This window comes from Xiphophorus maculatus, chromosome 8 (assembly GCF_002775205.1).
Source record: "Xiphophorus maculatus strain JP 163 A chromosome 8, X_maculatus-5.0-male, whole genome shotgun sequence".
Classification (NCBI taxonomy): Eukaryota; Metazoa; Chordata; class Actinopteri; order Cyprinodontiformes; family Poeciliidae; genus Xiphophorus; species Xiphophorus maculatus.
The window spans coordinates 3,235,783-3,253,001 of record NC_036450.1 but is presented as its reverse complement, the minus strand read 5'-3'; positions in this window follow the sequence as shown (position 1 = coordinate 3,253,001).

Below are 17,219 nucleotides of genomic sequence, written 5' to 3'. Positions count from 1 at the left end.
ACTCCAACATGTGAATTTGCTCCTGTTCTGCGCTCTCATGCTGATGGTGTGTGGAGTTAATTTAGGCTCATGTTCAGACAAGCGGAGGGGAAAACCAGCAGCATATAGATGGAGGTGGCATGACGGTGATTCTGCTTCCTGACAGACAGAAGAACAACATCTGTCTGAGGTCTTTCTACTAAATTAGGAATTTGTCTACAAAACCAGACTAATGTGTCTCAATTATAAACATTACTTTTTATTTTCAATTTTTTAGTGCTGTTATGATCTTTTCCAGTGTTAAGCCATCTCTCTGTTGCATAACTTAATAATTAATAAATAATCTCATAACGTTTTTATATATTATGAGACACAAACTGTGGTCTAAATTTAGTGTCTATTTATTATCTGCAGCGGAGGCTGTCATTATGGGTTACCATGGTGATAAAGTCTAGAAAGAGGTGGACCAGCTTAGGTTTGTCCACACTAACATGGATATTTACAACAACCAGTAACAGAAAGTTAGCTATGCTAAAGCTAAAGCACTAATTCTAAATATTAGTTCCACTAATGCTAATTTGTGAAACCAACATGGTATTTAGCATAAGCTAATGCTAAAGCACCAAAGCTGAAACACAGAGTTACATACTGCTGTGTTTAGCTTCCCACCAACCACTGAGTTGACCAATCACGTCTCGTCACATGACACGCAGTCAGCCAATAGCGACGCTTCGGTTTCCTGCCGCTGCGTCAACCAATCAGGTCTTCAACTCAAATTATTTATTTGTTTTCTGGTAAAGTTTAATCAACTGAAAGTTTACAAAACAGCCAGGTAAATTAGCACTTATAGCACTTACACAAAGAAATGAATTTAACGGAAGCTAAGTGTGCTAAATGATTTCAAAGCATCTGATTCTCTCCACTGCGTTGGTTTTGGAAACATGGTTTCTGGAGAGAAAAAAATGTTATATTTTTAAAAATATTTTTAAAGAGAAAATTAATTACTGGGAGAAAAGGCTAAATAGTGTCAGAAAAATATGAACGTCAGCCCAGCACTGCTTTAGCCAGGCTCACAATCATCTTCCTTTGAATTTTGATGTTGTTAGTGCTGAAGGTGTCGCCACCTGCTGGCATGGCATAGATATGGGAGCATTTTTAATGGCAGTTTTACAATGAAGACACAGATATTTTTCAAAAATGGACAAAAAAACACATATGGAGTTGAGTAGCTGGGCACATAGTGATGCTGGAAACCAGAAGTTAACTTGATGAGGAAATTTCATAGTTTCATAATGTTTGTTTCTATTTAAATATCAAAATTTGAGAATGATTTACACCATCGGTTTGCTTTTTATGTTGTTCACTGACAACCCGCAGAAAAATGCAGTCAAATAACATAATAATAATAATAATAACATAATAATAGTTATTAATGGGGCCATAAACTGATATTCATGGCTTGGCTTCAGAAACAATGTGATTCTGAAGCTAAGCCTCATTTAGATGCAGAAGTTGTAAAAAAATTTATATTTTTGTGTTTCTAAAAACAAAGCAAAGGATCAAAGATGAAAAGAAAATCATATTCATTCCTGATTTTATTGTGTTTAAGTGATATAAACTTTGCAATAGAGCTGAGTTAGTCCAGATACTTTTACCTTCTTGTAGAAAAATAAACTCAATCTTTGTGTTTTCTTTCAATCTGTAAATAAAACATAAACTGTAGAGAAAATCTTAGGAGATATTCAACCATCAGGTCCAGTGGAAACTGGAGACGTTGTTGTTTTATTTTATCTGTGGCGAAAACAGTCCACAAACTGTCAGTGTTGCTTCTTCCCCGTCGGCCATACATATTTTATTTGCATTGAAATCGACGTTATGTAATCCTATATAATGTATAGATGCACCTGAACTGTCATGTCTGCCTTTAACTCTGCAGAGACTCAGACGTTTTATTGTAATAACAGGTTTGAAACGTTCAGAAATCGTATTTAATGATCCCGTCGCCTCACTGAACGTAAAATAGAAATTATGAGAGAATGCAAAGAATGCTCATCTGTCTGGACTCAACCATAACGTCTTCATATATCCTCAGTTTATTAGTGTATGATGTCAGGAATGTGAATACATCTTAGCTCTGTGCAGCAATAAAAAGATTTAAACAGGTTTTTGTGTTAAAATGTAACATTGAACTGTTACTTTTTGTAATTTCACAGTAAACATTTGGGACTGTTTGTCTCGTTGCTGGACTGAAGACATGTCCTGGGAGTGTCCTGCTGCTCCTACTCGTGGGTTTTTATTTTGAAAAGCAGAGCTGTTGTGAGCAATCAGTATCTTACCTACAGCAGGCAAGTCAGAACAACAAAACTCCCGTCAGAGACTCGAGTCATTTTTAGTTTGGATGATTCAATCTGAGACAAACCCTAACAAAGTATTTTCATTTAACGTCATGCAAATAAGAAAACTAATAAATATATGAATCGTGTATATTTTCCAATATTTTTTAATGCTTTGGATTCTTTTTGGTGGTTTAGATTTGCCAGTTTAACATTGATTGATTAATAATCAGTTTTTGACCTTAAGAGAGCTTTACAGGAACACTACAGTGATTAATTTTACGATATATTAAAAGACATAATGCAGGAGTGTCCAAACCAGAATCCCAAGCTGAAAATATTCAGGGACCAAAATTTTCTTTCTTTTTTTCCCCCAGTTAACAATGCAAACATATTATTGTGAATTCTTTCTAGTTTACCTACACAATATTAAAACAAAATTATATTTTACATTTACCTTAATGCTTACAGCTGTTTAACTTTTGGTACTTATTATTTTCCATATTATAAGCCTACAAAATGTTTTAATTTATTCCCAGCAATGGAAATAAGAATGGTTGTGTGTGTCAAAGCCTGTTTTTAAATAAAAACATGCTATATGCTGGTGGTACATATGAAAGAATAAAAATGAATAAATAAATAATAAAAGATAAAAGACTAACTGCAGAAAACCTCTTCATGTTGTACACTGTTAAAGAAACCTCTCTAATTTACAGGAAATACATCTATATATGGTCAAATCCATGTAAGAATGGAAAAATATTTATATTTATATATAAATTAGAGACATTTTTCCCCGTACAGTGTACTTCACATTTTCCATTTAAGTATTTATAAACTTGGAATGGAAAATATCTTCCCAAAAAAATAGCTAAAAGTGTTGGAGAACTAAATTTGTGCCATTTAGGGGCCACACAAAATGAATCCAAGGGACACAGATGGTCCCCTGGCCGGATTTTGGACACCCCTGACCCACACTAACCAGCTAAAAAAACCCGTCTCCATGTCCCAGATGAAGACCGCGTGTCCTGAAGCCCTGATGTTATTTTCCGCATGTTATGTTGTGGAGCTGCACGTTTTAAGAGAAACCTCTGGATATTTGCGTCTTCATAAAAGTCGCTGGATTTTAATAGAACGCTGGTTGATGAAGTTTGGTGATTGTAAAAGCGGGTCCGCGCTGCGCCGGGCCGCTGGGGACATGGAGACGTGGGCTGGACGTCACAGAAACACGCGAGAGTCGTGTGAAAACAGCGCAGAGCACACACTCTTTCCAGACTATAAATGTGTTGGAACACCGACTGGCAGACAGTGGAATATGACATAAAATGGGTGAAGTGAGAAAACCACATTCATTAGGCCTTTTCCAGACTCGTGTCTTTCTGTTGTGCATTAATGTATTTATGGATTTCCACAAAGGCAACTTTCTGCTCACGAGAACCGACACAAATAAAATCTTCCAACCCAAATGATTTTCTTACTGTTTCACACCACATGAATTACCCCCAGTAAATAATATTTTATGTCACTTAATTCAATTCTGTTTATTTACAAAGTGCCAATTACAAACAAAATGCCTTCATTAGTTAATCCTAATAATCAAGCAATGATTCAGTCAATGCTAATTATTCAAATTGGCATAAAAGGCTTTCCATGTAAGGAAACCCAGTAGATTTAAATGAATATAACGTATGTAGATATAAGTGATAAGTGAGAATATTATTCATCTGTTTTGGAAACTTAATCACTAAGTGAAACCCAGATATAGATTAATTTATGAGTTATTTTAACCAGGGCTGAGACTTTGAAGCATTAATTTTGATTAATTGATTATAAAAATGTGAATGTTTTTAACTTTTTCTAAACATACAAATATCACTATCAGGAACTTTTGTATTGGCTTTTGTACTGTATATTATGGTATGCTACATTATGCTACATTATGCTACATTATGTTACATTATGCTACATTACGCTACATTATGCTACATTATGCTACATTATGCTATCCTACGCAATACAATGCTATGCTTTGTTATGCTATGCTACACAAAGCTATACGGTGCCATACTATACAATACAATACAATTCTACTGTATACTATATTATGCTATGCCATGCTATATTATGTTACGCTATACCAGCCCAGGCTATGCTATACAATGCTATGCTATGATAAGCTATGCTATTCTATGCTGTAATATACAATGCTATGTTATTGTATACTATACTACAGTATGCTATGCTATAATAGAGCATGCTGTATATTATATGCTATGCTATGCTATATGATGCTATGCTAAACATTCTGCTATGTTTGTAATTCCGGTCTGGACCACAAATGAACATTTAGTTTCAGATGCCTTATTTTTATTTCCTACCTAATAGTGACATGAAAAATACAATAAATAATTAATAACCAACCTGTCAGTTTTTAAGTCAGTTGTGGCCAAATGTGATTTTCAGCACAGCAAGTCGAGTCAGCACATTTCCTTCCCTCAGCTCATCAAAACAGCAGCAGCTGCTGTAAACGGTTTGTGTTATTGTTTTACCTGACAGGATGATGAAACTCACCACAGTTTGGAGCTTTTCTGGCTGAATTTTGCATCTTTAAATATTTGATAAACAGAGTTTGGATCATTTGCGGTCGTCGAGGCAGAGGAATGAAAACGCTGTGAAACAGTTTGAGCCTCACGTGGCCCGAGATCCGTCCAGAACAACAAGCCGCTGGTTCTCACTGACAATAATACAGTTAATCAGCTGGACACCTAAATAACACCAGACTTTGACCTGAGTCAGAGAAAAACAGCCAAAGAAGTCATGAAGAAAACATACTTTTATTTCTGTTGGTGCAGATCAAAGGCCACTGTTTTCATGTTCCAAACCGGATATAAAGTGACCAATGAAACCAACAGGCAGCTTAAAGTCAAACATGTTTTTAAAAACAAAAAAATAAAACTGTTTATTACTTGGTTTTTATCATTTCCTGATGGAACTTTTTTATGAAAGATGCGGGGCCACAAACAAGGCGTCACAACATGCTGGCAGTATTTATAGCCTCTGCTCTGACAGGACAGACATGCGCTTCCTGAACTTGCGTTGGTGGAGGTGTGTCACTTCCTGGAAACATCAGCACGCTCACAGGGGATGGCATGACTGTCTTTACTGTATGTCAGAAGTTTAATCTTTTAAAAAACGAGCTTTTTGTGTTGAAGGTGACATACTTTGCTTCATTTAACAGCTTAGGAAAGCTGAAAAACATGAAAACATGTTTATTAGAAAATCATTCTTAGATGATGAGATTTTAGTGGCTCAATTCCTTTCACAATAAAATGTTTTAGGGCCTCTTGTCACTTTAAATCTAAATGAGCTCCAGTTGAGTTGCTAGGTGACAGGTGGAATTCTGCCAGGGTTGCTAGGTGACAGGTGGAATTCTGCCGGGGTTGCTAGGTAACGGGGCGTGCCTGCCGGTTTGTGATGCTGCATTCCAGAGGTTTTTGAATCGGCTCATTTTCCAGACACCAATAAACATTGATTTATTAACAGAAACCAGCTGGGGATTTTTTTTTAATCGTTTGGGCTTGTAAAATGGGAACATTGCATAAAATGTTCCCGTTAAATTTTTGAAGAAACCTTTTGAACTTTAGGGGAGAGAGAAGCTCAACACGACGACTCGTTGGGTTTGATGGATCTTAAATTATCAAGCAACAATATATTTGCTTTGCTCAGTTGGGGAATTCCTGCATCAGATCCGCAGTGCCGGAAAAAACCCAGACAGTTAAAGGTCACACTGACTGCAAACGGCCAAAAATCTTTCTTTAAAGTAAAAATTTGGCTCATTTTTCAGAGAACCTAACAACTAGAATTAAATTTTTGTATATTTTTTAAAGTGAATGTAAAGGGATTTTTGTTTTCTCCCAATTGACTCACAATGGATGTTGGGACAATGCGGGTTTGGACCTTTTGTTTAAAGACCTCAATGGATTATTTTCATTAAGTTCGACTCCCTTATTTACCTTATCCCAACCAAATTATTTAAAGAAACATTCCCTTTGAGCACATCTTCTATTTAAATATGATTCATCTAACTTAGGTAGATGTGATTAAACCTTATCTTATCTGAAATCCTTGAGAAAATGTTTTTTTAATCAAGTGTGTGACATTTAAAGAGTAATAAACTGTTTCAGGTTTCAGAGCTCATCATTGGACTGAAAGTCAGGAGTTACAGCTTCCTTAAAGAGGCAGAAATGACTAATAAAGCAAAACAAATATACCCTACTTATTACATAACAGTCAATTGCACAATTAAAAGTTTTTCTATGATGCAAACAGGACAGAAATGATCGTCCTCTCCCTGTTTTGCGGTTTCTTTTCTGCACAGCAGCATCTGGTCGACCTCAGATCTCAGTCAAACACTGAAAACACGCTGGAAATTCAGCCACAATGCGTTAGGAATCAGAAAAATGTCTGCAGTCCTCTATAATGACTGAACAACCTTTTTTATGACTAAAATGTACTAAAAATAATAATAAATCTGGTTTGCTAATTGGTGAAACACGTCTGAAAACCAGCAGCCGCAGAAACCGCTCGCTGGTTTTATCGTCGCTAACAAGGAAAAATAAAGAGATTTGACAATGGAAAGAGTTTTTAGTGATAACAGAAAGAGGAAATAAAAACACTTTTGATGACTTGATAAGATTTAAACATTTCCACAACATTAAAAATACCACAGGGCTATTTTCTAACCTTCTTTAAAACATAACAAACAGTTATACGGAACATTTAGCGTCTGGTTCGGCTCCCCACTCTCCACCCAGACTGACCCCAGGTCCAAACAAAAAGCTTCCAGTTAGCTAAATGTAAAGGAATGGAGAGATGGAAACCTGATGTATTAAATCTACAGTCAGGATGTGTTGGTGTACAGTCAGTGTTTACAACTTCTCCAGACATCTTCATCATCTTAAAGTGACTCCAGCTTCTGCTTTCCACATATTGAGGATTTGCAATATCCTCTCTGGAGTTGTTGGGTTCGACTCTCAGTGATGTGGTTCTGCTTATGAAGCAGAACCAAACAGAGTTACACATTCTTGAGCTTTATGTGGGATTACTGCGCCGCTTCTAATTTAGTCTCCCAGCTGAGTCACTGACGACTTTAAGGTGTTCATCCGAGACCCAGCATGGAGAGGAAACTGGCTCTGTGGAAAAGTGTCCAGAATGTGTGGGGTCTGCAGAGTTGTTAGAGGTATGTTTGTTGCAGTCTGGACCGGTCCGGTTTACTGGATGAGACAAACCGTACAGTGGTGCACAGACACAAGACAAGCTGAAGTAGAAATAATAAATCATTTTTAAATTCACTAATTTATGCAGGTAAAGGTGAATGAAAACATAAATGATTAAATGAAATAATCAAAATAAACAATGAATGAATGCATGAAGGAATACAAAGATTAAAGAATGACTGAAAAAATGTATAAATGCAGAAACGAGTTACGAGTGCGTTCACATCAGCCATGTTTAATCCACTTTAATCCGACTCCAGTCCATTTGTCTAGAAGGTCTGGTTTGTTTTTTGAGGCATAAATCAAACTCTGGTCCGCCTAGAACCAGAGTTCTAGGCGGACTCTTCAACCAAATTGAAGAGTTCTGGGTTCGGTTGGAGTGAACTCTGGTGCAGTTTGAATCCATATTTGAATGGGATCCGCTCCAAAAGCAGGAAGTGGACTACAACGCAGAGCATTCTGGGTAAATAAAACCAAAACAAACGCGTTAGCCTAGCATTAGCGGGAGAAATGGCTCTTGGTCTTTAACGAAAGACAAAAAAAAATCCTCCACTAAAATCTGACGCCTCTCCATTTGTTTACAGTTTGTTTGGTTTCCTGTAGCAGTTATTGGTGCAGCGCCCCCACAGGAGAGGAGGGGAACAGGTTTTTTAATGGGTTTGATTTGTTAAGATAGTAGCCATGTTTTTATTGACCATAAAACGGCGCAAATTGGAATTATGAAAATGAATTTGCTTAGTGGAATAGAGGGATGATGTGAGTTTTGAGCCATTGCAAAATTTGTGCAGTGGAATCACACCATGATTTTTTTAACGACTTATCATGTGAACAAACTTATCCACGTGTGATTTGTGTTTTATGGAAACAACACAATTGCAAAATTCTGTTTTTCTGACATTAGCTGAATATCGACAGTTTTGAGTACATTTGTAATGAAAATGTAACAACATGCAGAGTGAAGGAGAATCACAGCAGCTGAAAATGTAACTAATGATCGCCAATTGAACTGAGTCTATAAAAATAGAAATTATTTCTTTATGTAGGATATTAAAGGTTGGATTTCTGTGCAAGTTTCATTTAACACAAATACACCAGGAGGCTCCATTTAAGCATGAGTGAGGCGCATTGTTTAATTGCTATACAGTTTAGTGTCTATAGTTGAGATAACTCTTAAAATCAGTGCAGAATTCACCAGTTGCTGCACTAGAAGTTGCACAACACCATCCATCTGACTATGTGGGCAGTTAATGTCAACCCAAATCCAGTTCCACCCCAGTTGTACCCAAAAATACTGAAATTACACCCTCAGACTAAAACATCAACAAAAAACATAATTTCTCGTCTGAAATGCGAGCCAACCCAAGCAGAGCTCAGTTATGGGGTGCAGTGATTGCAGCCTGTAATGCGTCAGTCATTAGGTGAAACGTGGAGCTTCACATGTGGGTGATGTTTAACGTTTTTACCGTTAGCACCCGTCCGACAGACTCATGTTCTACTCCGGCTTAATTAGAAGAGGAATGTCTGAAAAGGTTTGTTAGGGAACCGCCCCGAGTGTTTGACAGACAGGAAGTTCCTCATGCAGCAGATTTCAGACCTGTAATTCTGACCGGGTCGTCTGAACCGGAGAGTTCTGCAGGAATGATGCAGATCTCTGCAGAAAGACAAAATACATGGAGTTCATGTGTGTTTTTTATTGTCCTATGCTATAAAAACACTGAAACTTTTGGGAAAAAACGACTTGCAAGGAACAAGTCCTTAAAATTATTTCACATTTAATATCTTAAAACCATAAACTTCAGTGTATTTTAGTAGAATTTGATCTAAAATTAAAGTAAAATTAATTGTGGTTTCTATTTATAATTTGGTCACATTGAAGACGTTTAAGAAAATGCTGCATGACTTTTCAGTGATAGTGACCACTAACTAAAAAGTTAGCTGTGGTATTTAGCAGAAGCTAGTGCTAATGCTACCTAGCAACATAATATATCACAGCCATTAATATTAAATTTGTTGTTATACACCTACCTGTACATGTTCAGGAAGTGATTCTTCACTTGTGGTTTTAGATTTATAGCTATTGAATTTTGCTAATTGTGGCTAATTTAGCTTAATTAACCATAATTAGAGTTTGGTCAGAAAGCACAAAGGACATCAGTAGATTTTAACCTGTTTACTGTCAAGTGATGCATTCAGGACACATAATAATCTGTTTATATTTGCTGCATAATGGCTGGAAAATGTAAACAGAGGAAGCGGAACTGCTGCGTAAATTCCAACTTCAAAATAAGAGCAGGAATATAAATGTTTAACTACTGGAGAAATTCTTAACAGTCATAACCAAAATTTAGTTAACAAGTTAAATGTGACCAACTATATTTCCTATCAGGTTAGGATAGATCTATGGTCTATACAAAACATGTTCATACAACTGAACATCTTAGAAAAGCAGAAGTGGAGCCTCCTGCACAAACAACAAGAATGCAGAAAGTGGTTTCTGGATATTAAATCAACAACAAACAACATTTGTCTTTTCCAACAGCCATCGTACAGAGCATACAGTGGTAAAACCAGCTGATCAAATGTGCTGGAACTCTGCTGGAGTTGCTAGGTAACAAGTAGGTAACTTAGAACTATCTTCTCTCCTCAAGGAGACAGTAGATCTGTTTCCATCAACCAAGTAATTACACAAATTGGAGTTGCAAAAATAAATTTGCTCAATGGAAACGCGCTAATTTGGAAAAAAAACTTACGTTTTTTAATAAAATGTTTTTGCGCTAGGGTTGGCTGGGGTTGCTAGGTAACAGCAGAGTGCCTGCTGATTTGTGACGTTACATTTTGGATGTTTTTGAAGCAGCTAATCTTTTGAAGCAGCTAATCTTCCAGACACTAAAAAGTATTTAACTTATGGACAAAATAAATAAGTATTTGGGCTGATTTTAGAAACAGTTGAGACCCAAATGGAAACACAAAAAATGTGAATTTTGCATAAAAAGTTCCCTTTAAATGACTTTGTTCAGGTTAAACGACCCTCATGGGTTTTAACGGTTTGACCCTCTGGGTTTATTCAGGCTGTATCTGCTGGCTGGCTGGTTGGTTTTGCGGTTGCTTGGTTTGAATTCAGCGCAGACCTCTGTGTTGGCAGTTCAAAGCCATTTCCTTCATTTGTCCTCCTGCACAGTCAGGAGTTGATACATCATCACTTCATCAGGCCAGGACTCGGGTTACGTTTCCTACTTTACTTTGGTTTCTGCCCATCTATACAACCTTTTTCAAAACTGCTGTGAAGTGAAGAAATTTATCTTTTACAAGTAAATATGACAAACAAAATGTTGGAGAGATTCTTGACCAGTTTACCAGACTGTTTGGGTCATCCTACCTATTACTAGTTATTTATGTAGAACTGTGAGGTTCAGTTTAAAACTGTTGTTGAACATTCTGAGATCTAAACTTAAGTCCTGAGGTGACGGATCATTTCCTGTAGTCTGAGTCAGACTCTGGATATTTTGAAATCACTCTTCAGAAATATATTTTTACTCATTGTTGTTTGTATTTAACTTGTGTTGCCAGATGAATAAATGTGACACTGACTGAAGCTGTGTTTTCATTGACCATATAAGTGCACAAATTGGATTTATAAAAATTCTAATTTGCTTAATGGAAACAGCAATTTTAAAAACTGTTTTTGCGCTAGGATGAGGTGATTTTTCAACTGTATTAAAATTTGTGTATATAGCAAAACTCACACGAGTCTGTGATCAACAACTGGATGTTACTACTGGTGGAGACGACAAAGAAGACAACAGGAAGTGGTTGGATGATGATGGTTTGTTTTTAACAGCTTATCATGTGTGTTTCTTATCTAATACAAAAAACCCACAAGTGCAAATTAGTGTCTTTTTGACATTATCAAAGCTTTGTGTACATTTGTGATGGAAATGAATCTCCTCATCCCCTAGAAGTCCTGCTCTATAAGACAAAGTCTCTACTGCTGCTTATTTTTCATCTGGTTTCCCAGAATGTTCTTCCTTTCTTTCTTTCTTTCTTTCTGTCTGTAGAGTCGCAGCAGATCGAGGAACCGACCTCGTCCTCCCTGCCTTCTTTCCTGTGGGTTCTCTAAACTATATTTGTCCCAGGGTGGAGCCATGTGGGCTATTTTTGTCCGTGCCTGTGGTCATGTTGTGGTCACACTCTGATCAGACCAGACAGTTTGTCGTCAGAGATGAGGTAGGAAGGTGTAAAGATGAGGAAGGAAATGAAAAGGCAATAACATGAACACTTTTACCTTAAATGGGCCTTCAAACTTCATCTAAACATGACGAATCAACTTTGTCCTCATGAAAACCTCTTTTTAAGAACTTCTTTGATCCTCTGAAGGTCCAACAAAACCAAACTCAGGCTTTACTTACAGTAAAACCATGTATGCAATATAAAACCTCACATGGTAAACATTGTCTCAACAAGCCTCTCTGCTTCGGCTGCATACGAACGTCTCTGTGGCTTAAATTGACCTGGCAGAACAGACACAGTTTCACTGTGGTGAGCTATACAGTCTCATTGTGGGACATGCTACGTTAGCCTCGGGTTCCCATCCATTGTCCTCCGACCCGCAGCATAAACTGTATTCCCTACTGTCGGGAAAAACCCCTTTGTACAATCAGCAGGTTTGGAGGTTATGAACAGACTGTGGGGTGAAGACAATAGAGAGGCCGTGATTTGACTGGGCAATTGTCTGTGTGTATCTTGAGGTTGAGCTGTTGCTCCAGATAGTTTCTGTCTGCGGTCAACGCAACCTGGCTCCAGTTCAAGAAGTCGGCATCATGTTTTATTACCACTGTGTTAATGTTTCAGCGTGTGCAAGACGACCGGAGCTCATCAGAGCTCAAACTGCTTCTTTTCATTTTATCCGTTAGCATAAATCTCATTTTATTGCACATTAATTATTATGAGGAATTACTGATTAACGACATTGATGACTTTCCATCAACAGAACTGGCTGCATGTTAGCATTTCTGGTAGCATTGTTGGTAGCATTGTTGCGTTGCAGCAAAAAGGTTCCAGGTTTGTGTGTGTTACGATACTTTGACCATTTAGTTTCATTTGTCGTTCTGTTTTCATTATTTCATCCTTAACTAAATATTTAGTTTAACCTTAAAACGGTTCACAATACCCAGCTTTTATTTTGGTAGTCCACTTCTCGTTATCAGCGAGAGAAATTACATGTTGGCTAAATGTTTAGCTCTGAGCTAGCTGGTTAACTAAGTATTTAGTTTAGAGCTAAATATTTAGTAAACAATCAGTTTAAAAATGTGACAAATAACGTGGCGATAATATGACTGAAAACTGAAACCTGACAGGTTAATAATTATTGCTAATTTTGACTGTAACTTTACAAACGACGTCCCTTACATATAAAATTATTCATGATGAATGTATGTAAAAACCTGAACTGTAGCTTTAAATTTCCTGTCTTCGGTAAGTAATCCCCCTCCTCAGTGTTTCATAGCCTGCCTGTTTTTCCCAGTCTGCTGTCAGCTCCTCATATTTCTGCCTCGTTTTTCTGTTTGCTGTGACACATTTCTGAAAATATCCTGCAGATTTTTCCAGATCCGCCGCCTCTGAACACAAAAACTCTCAGAGAAGAACCGGTTCCTCGTTCACACGTTTACACCCGAGGAACCAGAGACTGCGTTCAAACTTCTCATGGATCCAGCGTGTTATTATTCACACTTTCCAGATGAAATGAAAGCAGGTGAGCAGATTTTGTTTTCCAGTCTTCTGCTCAGTAAACATGTTTAGTTCATGTTTTGGGACGGAGTCAGGGATTTCCCACGCTCCGGGCAGAAATGATGGAAAACTTTTCCCCGACCCGCTGGGTTGGTGACACACTAAACCACAGAAAGATAAACAATTTTAGATTTTTCCCCGTCTTTTAAAACTCATTTATGAACTCTTGCATCATGAACTCACCCCTTGTAAAAACGTCTCACACATCTTTAACTTCTAGTCAGTTTTCCTCCTAAATTTATTTACAAGGGAATCCCCAACTCCTCTAATTCATTAATATCTCATAAAACGGGTTTATATGTAATATCTGCACTAAAAACTGGCCTCTGTGAGGTTTTAGTTGTGCTTTTTACTGGGGTGAATGCAGAGCAGGAGACTCCAATGGCTAAAGCAGCACAGCTAATATGGTGAGATCATAGATTCATTCTGCAGTGAGGCTGATTTCTTTACCTTGTCACTGATCTGAAGTCGGTTTTATCTCAAATTATGAATCTATTTAATGAAATATAATTACTGCTGGACATGGACATCCATTTCTATTTCCATAAACAATGTGCTTTGTCTTCTGAGTAAACCGTTCACACAGAAGACTGATCGGTTGGGTTTACTTAGCAGGATGGAAAAAAAAAAAGTCAGATTTTAGTAGCAAATAAAAATCAGAACTGAGCATCAAGTTCAGTTGATGCGTGTGAACGTAGCCTCCAATATCGAGTTATGTTCTGATTTTCAAAATCTTTAACTCTACTTCATGTTGCCAGTCAGGTTCTGTTTACACCGTGTTCCAAATCATGATGCAAGTGATAACGCTTCAGTTTTGGTTAAATATCTAATGTTTTCATATCTTGTCATACGGCACTACACTATCTGATGATTTCGTCAGCAGAGATAATTTCTCTTTCCCATATTGCTTGAAACCTGTGGCCTGCTTAATAATGTGGAACATCCTTCTTAAGCAGATTTCCTTTAATTGAGCTCAGCAGACAAACTAATCAACCAGCTCTCTGAAATTAATAATAGTGATTCAAAGAGTCCTGACACACAATACATCTATAACTTTAATAGCACAACAACAAATTTAATCTTTATGACACTTAAATCCAATTTGCATAATAATTTGGAACACAATGTTCCAAGAATCTATTGGACTGGGAGTAATCAGGTCTAGATATAGTTAGTGAAACTTATTTTGTCTGTCCAAAAAGATGTTTAAAGAGGACCTATTGTCTTTGTACATCTACTTAGTTACTGCTTCTAAAACAAAAAGTGTTTAAAAAACATCCAGCTGGTTTATGGCACTAAGTTCAAATATGTAATGTCACAAATCAGCAGGCACTGCCCATCACCTAGCAACCCCAGTGAAGCCCAGACCGTTACCTAGCAACCTAACCTGAGCTCCAGCATGTTTGGTCAGCTGGTTTTTAAATCAAGGCTGTTTAGAATTGATTTTAAGTCATAGTAAATGAAACATTACTTAATTTCCCTTTGGGATAAATAAAATAATATTAAACTTGAATTTGACCAACATATTTGATGTGAATGATTCTGGTGATGGCAGTGATAAAATATAACGTTTGTCCAGTTGTTGACTGTGTGGAGTCTTCTTTATAATTTTGTGTTTTTGGTATGTGAAGCTTTTGCTGCTGTAATGTGCTCTGCAAATAAACTTGATTGATTATCATCCAGAAACCACTTGCTGTCTTCTTTCTAGTTGTACAGTAGGCTCCACTTCTGCTTTTCAAAGCTGTATAGCTGTATAACTGCACATGTGATTGCAGCTGTTTTCATGAACGGGTGTAAACGTAGAGTTGGATTGAAAGTGACAGAAAACCTAAAACAGTTAAAATCTCATTACCTAAGAATGATTTTATGTAAATGAACATGTTTTGTATAGGCCATGGACGCATCCTCATCATCCTCATCACCTCCCGCACCTGAACACAAAGCATTTCCTGAAGAAGGAGCCGCCATCTTCCTGTCGGAGACGTAAACACGGCGGCGGCAGGTCGACCCACTCGCTCTGGGCTCTGAGGACCAACCTGCAGCTGTTTCCACATTCTCCAGCTTCTGTTTGGCGTCGTGTCAGAAGACTCAGCTGGCCTGTTTACGCCTGGAGAGAAACTCACCACATGGGGTGCCAGAGCATCTACTGCACCATCGGCTCTCTGTTTGTTTTCCAACCCACAACTTTACAGTTTGGGCTCAGTTTTAATTTTGAGCCTGTATATTTTTATGCAACAGCCCGTTAAAGAGCTTTAATAACATTGTTGTATAATAATAACAGACAAATTTGATTTGTTTTTCTTTTGGTTTCTCTATGAAGAGTTTATTTCTTGCTCTGATTCCTCTGGAACAGCTCATAGGATGGAAACAACAATTATCATGTTGTTGTGAAGATGCCTTTGTTTTTGCATGTTGCTCAGCTTTGTAATGACGCAGCGTTGCTTTTCCAGGTCTGGGACTGCAGCTGAGAAAAATTACTTCTGCTTTAATGCTGCATTTAAATGTTTCAAATCATCATAAAAAAATAATTAAATATAGATAACCTGAGAGTGCATTATCTATTCCCTTTTGAGTTGTATTAAATGTTTGTAAATTAGATTAATAACCGTATTCCTATTTGTTGTTTTGTTTGACATATTTTCTATTGTTACAGACAAATAAACTGTTGGTTTTGTTACAATTCTGTATAAAATCTGCAAAATTTTGACTTCTGGGAGGTTAAAATGTCAGAAAATAAAATCCACCATCAAGAAACTTGAACTTTGCGCCGATGTTCACAAAACCAGATTGCTAATCAAAAATTAGCTGCCTGGGAGTCCATGACTGTTTTATGAAGATTTCTGCAGAGGGAGAAACTACATGACTGCATGTAACGTGTAAAAGTTACTAAATGGCAAAAAGTGCCATAAATGTTTCATCTGCTGCTACCAGTTGGCACAATTTCATCAGTAAGAAAACAAACAAAAACAAAATAACTTGTTGCATCTTGTCAGCTAACAGAGGATTTTTATTGTGTTCAGTGTGAGCAGGATAAGAACATTTGACTCAAGTTCAGATGTGAGTCATAAATTAAAGGGCTAGGCCACTCTTTTTTAATAAATCTGGACTATTGTGTAACATTTAAAGTATTTATATGAGTCAAACGTCAACTTCATTGAGCTACATTCACCGTATTGCGGATATAAATGACCAAAAAATTTACTTTTTCTAAATGTTTTATGGAACTACAATCAACCATGATTGACTCAAATTAGAAACACTTTGTCCTATAATTGATTTATTATTATATGGACTAGTTATTTTTAAACTAACTACAGATTTTACACATCTAATCTGAAGGTTTTCAATGTTTTTCAGTCTAAAATCCCAAAATCAATGGAGAAATAACAGAGTATTACATAAAAACGTGCCTTATTACTGTCTATTCAAAACAAATAATGCACAGATTCATTTTATTTTAAATATGTTTGTATAAAAGTGAAATGCAAAAGTGACATCATGACCAAACTATATTATTTTGCAAAAAGAGAAGAACTTTTAACATAAATTACGTATTTTTGCTAAATAAATATACATTTTTGACTGAAATACAAAATTTTATGTCTTCTTTCATCAGTGTTGGATTCATGTTGCTGTTTTTCAAGACATAACGTAACAAAAATGTCAAATTAGTCAGAAAAAAATGTTGTAATGTATAAATAAAGACAGTAAAACATGGCTGCCGATGGACGGCGTCGTCGGGGGCGACGCTTATGCAACAACCATGGAAGATAAATGCAGAAAAGTTCATGAATGTTCAGCATGTTAAACCTCAAACTCTCACTCAGACGTGTTAAAAAGATCATCC